This window comes from Henckelia pumila, chromosome 3 (assembly GCF_033568475.1).
Source record: "Henckelia pumila isolate YLH828 chromosome 3, ASM3356847v2, whole genome shotgun sequence".
Lineage (NCBI taxonomy): Eukaryota > Viridiplantae > Streptophyta > Magnoliopsida > Lamiales > Gesneriaceae > Henckelia > Henckelia pumila.
The window spans coordinates 26,773,384-26,779,246 of NC_133122.1; the positions used below are offsets into that span (position 1 = coordinate 26,773,384).

The 5,863-nt window shown below is 37.3% G+C and overlaps 1 pseudogene; it reads left to right on the plus strand.

Moving 5' to 3' along the window:
- Window positions 1-3,773: 3,773 nt before the first annotated feature.
- Window positions 3,774-5,622, plus strand: LOC140888310 (CRM-domain containing factor CFM3, chloroplastic/mitochondrial-like; annotated as a pseudogene).
- The last annotated feature ends 241 nt before the right edge of the window (window positions 5,623-5,863 follow it).

Sequence of the window (5,863 nt, forward strand, 5' to 3'; positions counted from 1 at the left end):
GCAGGCACGCTGCACCTGCTGTTCTTGCTACGAAAAACAATCCAAAGGATATTTAAAGCTCGGGAGAGTGCAACAATCAAAGCTCAAACAACATAATCATGCATTGGTACACAAATCCAGCAACATACAATACAAGAACTAATAGAGTTGTTCAACTGCTCAACAGGATAGAACATTCATCGGTGCTAGCTATTACAAGCCGACTACAAAACATAACAAGTTCTAAACACATGCAAGACAACCTCCAATCCAAGTTCGAGTTTTAAACACGCTTCAAAACATAAACTAGATTGTCATGTTAATACGAATTCTAAACCGAGTCCCACGACTAACTCTCCCTCTTGTTGCTAACCAGGTCTTCGCTGACTTGATCATGTCCCACCTGTTGCCAAGTACACATACAAAACAAAGCAACAGCCGGATAAACCGGTGAGAAAGATACTCCCAGTAAAAGCAACATAACAAGTAATGAAATCAGTAAACATGCTTCCAAGGCAACACGTAATCAATATCAACGTAATGAAATGCATGTCTTTAAATCGGGACTTGCTATCGGCAAAGGTCCGATTCGGCCGCCTGTGCGTTTTGAGATGGAGCTCGTAACTGTTGGGATCTTTGTTCAGCTCCTGACGCTGGATTGCATACTCGTGTATTGATAATTGCAATCAACAAAGAGTGAATATTATAGTAATATGTACTCGAAATTTGGCTTACCAGGCTTGCCGCATGCACCGCATAGGGTCTCGAGTCGGCGATGTTGCATCGTGACACCGGTCCCTGGTTCAGCAGGCTCGCTACGCCTGTTACTCCTGTATGTCCTGGACAGCTTCTGCCACTCCTCCTTCTCCCAATGGGCAAGATATGTAGCTCAAATCACCGGATCGATAGTGCGAGGCACGTTCCCTCGCTTCCTCCAACGATGCAGTGTGCTGCGGTACGTATCAGAACACATTTTGTTCCAAATACGTTGAATTTGAATGTTGTGTTCCGGGTCCCACCTGTACGCAGCCTGTTATTGCAATACAAAATTAAATAAATTTAGTCATCACTTCATGTTAGAGAATTTAGAACCATTACAAAATAAATATTTAAACAATGAGACATTGCATAATAACGTACCACAAATTGATCTCAATAGTAATCACGACTAGGTTGTGCCACGTACCTCCAAGAGTAGCCACCCGAAAAAATCTGTTGCTTGAACTTTTTAACTATAAACGTACTTACGCCGTTCTTCTCTGGAAGAAGCCTACACAAAAGATTCAATAACATTTATTATATGTTAATGTATAATAATGTTTAATATGATTTAGGTTTATTTACTACAAGTCCACAATATTAGTATATTTGTAATTCTAACACATTCCAAAATCCCTATACTATCTAATAATGTTAATTCCTAAATTCCTAAATAAAATATGTAAGCATCATATATTCAAATTAAATTAATAAAAACATAATCTAAATTAATTAATATATAAATTATTTACCGCGATGGCCGCGGCGGCAGCGTAACGGCAACAACAACGCTGTTTTAACGGCAACAAAATCCCTATAAATTATTGATTTTGCCACGGTTCATGTCAAATCATGGAAATATTGCACGGTTGTAGTCAAACCGTGGCCAATACAATTAATTAATCATTAAATAAAATAATAATAATAAAGTATCTATTGCCACGGTTCTATTCAAACCGTGGCCAATACAATTAATTAATAATTAAATAAAATAATAATAATAAAATATCTTTTGTCACGGTTCTAGTCAAATCGTAGCAAATATAATTTTTCAATTACTATATTATATTAAATAACTATATTATAGTACTTTACATTCCACATCCACTGACTATATGTGTAAAGAAAATAGTCTAATTTTAAACAAACATGGTTAATTAATAAATGCTATAATGGACAGTTATTTGAAATACTGCGTTATTCACTATCTTTAGTATGGTTGTTTGTTTCATTGATAAGCACAAATCTTATAGCTTATTTGGCACTTTAATTTGTCGTATTCGTGCTTGTTTGGCATTTTTATTCCGAGTTTTGCGCTCAAATCGTCATATTTTCTGTATTTGCAGGTTTGACTAAGTTAGAAGAATTGAATATTGAAGAAAAGGTCAAACTTTTAATGCCACGTAGGAACTTGGCCGGAAGACACGGAAAAATCATAAGAGACTAGGAGGACTGAAGAGAAATTTAATGCACGGACCCTGTGCATACTTTGGAAGAGGGTCCGTTCACCTTCGAAGCAATAGGGAGCTGAGGAAAAATAATTCACGGACCCCGTGTATCATCCCAAAACTTCTTATTTTCTTTTATTACATTGAAGCTGACACTAGAATTTGTCCAGTTACTACTCCAATAATTTTTTTAAAAAATTTAATTAGAAACCGGAACCTAAACAACATGTTTTCTCTTGGTTTTGTTAAACGTAAATCTTTTTCAGAAAGCACCTCATAAGTTAAGTTGGAATTGGAAATTAAGGAAAGTTAATGGGCCGGCCCAATTTCAAGTCTAATGGGCTAATGTTTATTTAATTAATAGTGGGTTGTAATTTCCACTTTGGTCCATTCATCTTACTCTTTTTTAAAAGACAACTATTTATTTAATTTGTGCATACTGAAATATATACAATATTATTTTAGTTTTTACACCCAACTCCCAAGTCTTGCTGTTTTGATTTTCCCTCCCATCTTCTCCTCCGGTGGTTCTTGCGAGAGTTTTTGTTCCGGTGCAGAAACACAGAAAGATGGATCTTTTTGGGAAGAATGATGAGATAGATGAACAAATGATAGATGCTGCTGTGAAACTGATGATACTGGGCGATAATTTGGACGCAGAAGCTACAAGAAAAGCACAACTTTATATGAAAATGTTGATTCAAAGCTTGGAATGTGACTGTGAAGGCCCGTCTGCTTCAAGAACCAAGAATCTGATGGAAGGTGAGGGCCCGTCTGCTGCTAGAACCGAGAATCTGATGGAAGATGAAGGCAAGTCTGCTTCAAGAACCGAAAATCTGATGGAAGGTGAGGGCCCGTCTGCTGCAAGAACCGAGAATCTGATTGAAGGTGAAGGCCAGTCTGCTTCAAGAACCAAGAATCTGATGGAAGGTGAAGGCCCGGATTACACCAAGCTCGACCCGTCATCTGTTAGAAATATTGTCATCCTAAAGAAAATAACGGCTAACAATGTCAACGACGAGCAGCTGCAGGTGACAGAGTGTCATCTCGAACACATATCTGAGAAAGAAATGCGAGGGATACCCCTGCCGGTTTATGGTCCAGACGGAAAAAAATACATAATGAGAATCAAATTGAGTACTGACCAAAAGTTCTATGTCCTCAATAGCCAATGGAAACATTTCTGCCAAGATTACGGCCTCCGTTCCTTCATAGACAAGGGCACATTGAAGATTCGGATATTTCCGCACCCGAAGAACAATTATCCCTCCATTGCCATAACCTTAGCCTAGAGTATAGTGCATAGATGATTAGCCTTCATCAATATAGATTACTGATATGACACTGTTTTTCTTTTTTTCTTTTTGTTTTGTAAAATGCAATTCTGTTTTTTGTCTATAATCCATGAACCGAACTTTCATTTTTTAGTTTTATCAAGTTTCACTTGTTGCGATTAGTTTGGTTTACTGCCTTCTGTTTTCCTCACATCAGTATTGGCAACGTTGTTTATTTATTTATATATTTGGTCCTTGAGCTAGCTAGCTCGCTTGTTTTTTTTTAAAAAAACAAGGCCAAACAGGAGAGGTTAGTCGCTATAATCGAGTGCATTTCCTTGATAGAACAAATAAACAGATATTGATTTAATTGTTATGGGTTTCATTAGATTCATTTACCGAATCATGTTAAGCATTGGAAGTTATATTGTGTTTAATCTTCAAAGTTTATATCGGTGCGGTGCCTTGTGTTGTGTTAAATGTCAGAGAAAAACGGGAGGTTTGGTAATATGGAGATCAGGGAGTTTGGTAGTGGTATACAGAGGAATGGCTTATAAGCTCGATTGTGTAAAGTCATACGGTAAACACATTGACGCTCACATTCAAGCATCGGGCCCTTCTGAAGATTCAGTAACAGACTCTCCTCAAAGCATCAGTGTGAAGCATGTTAGTCGGGCTGCAGAATCCTCCGAAGCTGATGCTTCAGATTATTCGAAAAATATAACCAATGAGGAAGAAATGTCATTACATGAGCTCAACTGTCTTTTAGATGAGCTTGGTTCGAGGGTCATGGATTGGTCGGGTTTTGAACGACTTCCTGTTGATGCAGATTTACTCCCAGCTGTTGTTCCTGGTTGCAAACCTCCTTTTAGACTTCTTCCTCATGGGACTAGAAAAACTCTGACAGACAAAGAAATGACTTATTTGCGTAGAATTGCAAGAGCAATGCCTCCACATTTCACTCTTGGTGCTTGCAATAACACTGACCTTTATCTTGCTTCATCATTTAGGAAGAAACAGAGAACTGCAAGGTCTGCTATGACTATGGTTAACTTATGAAAAAAGAGTGCTATCGCAAAGATAGCCATCAAGCGTGGTGTTCAGAATACTTCCAATGAAAGGATGGCTGAAGAACTCAAGGTCTGAATTACGTTCGATTTTGATCACAAGCTACCATTACCATATCTGGTGCAGGCAAAGCATAAGGTGCAAGGAAAACAAGAACCAGCAAACCTGCCGACTGATCCAGAAACATTAACTAATGAGGAAAGGTTCTTGTTTCATAAGATTGGTTTGAGCATGAAACGTTACCTGGTTCTAGGTAACAACTGCATCATGCTACGTTACTGGCTCATTGTTTAAATCTGGAGCTTATTTTGTTGTTTTTCTTTTAGGGAGGTGAGAAATTTTAGATAGCACTATTGAAAATATGCACTTACACTGTATGTATAGGGAGCTGGTGAAGATTATTGTAAATACGAAAAAATTTCCACAAGTCAAGCATATTGCAGTTTCTCTTGAAGCCGAAAGTGGTGGGGTGTTGGTATCTGTAGAAAAAGTTACCAAAGGCTATGTTATAATTGTCTATCGTGGAAAGAATTATCAGCGGCCTTCTGCATTTAGGCCGAAAATTGTTTTAACAAAAAGGCAAGCATTAGCTCATTCTATTGAACTTCAGAGACGTGAGGTAATGCCTTGTTAACCATCAAATAGAAGATAAATCGTTGTGAATTAAAAAAGTTCTGTGTTTTTGTCGGTGACTTATCTGTCTTTCAAATTTTTGCAGGCTCTTAAACACCACGTTTTGGAACTGGAGGAAAACATCGAAAAGCTGAAGGAAGAACTGGTATGATGTGTATTATTATCCCATCAGAACATACCAAAACTTCATTATATTTGGCCAAACACTGAATATAAGCTAAAAAAACTTACAGGAAGATATGAAGACTGAAAGTGAAAATGAGAACTTGGATTTAAGCTTGGATACTGCATCTGATTCATCATGACAACATTGGGCACACAAATGGCGTTCCGGTCATAGAGCTAATCTTATGTCTGTTTTGGAAAGTTTAGTTAGTCCTGATTGATAGTTAATTGATTCAACTTTTTATTGATTTGTCTGCTTTCTGGAAGAATTATTTTGAGATTTTTGTTCTGTTTTCTTTTTTACTTTCTCCTCAACTGTATTGAATCACAGTAGCAAATCACTATTCAGAGTTTAAAATATGGTTTCTCACCTTGTTCTATCCTATCATTTCCTATTGATGTTTCTGTTTTTATTTCATAAGGCCAATGAGCCCATCGTCACAGACTCACAAGCATGAGAGAGCATCAAGGAGTACATAATCAATTGAAGGATATATACAGTAATCTGCCTGCATAATGTTGATACTTTTATAGAGC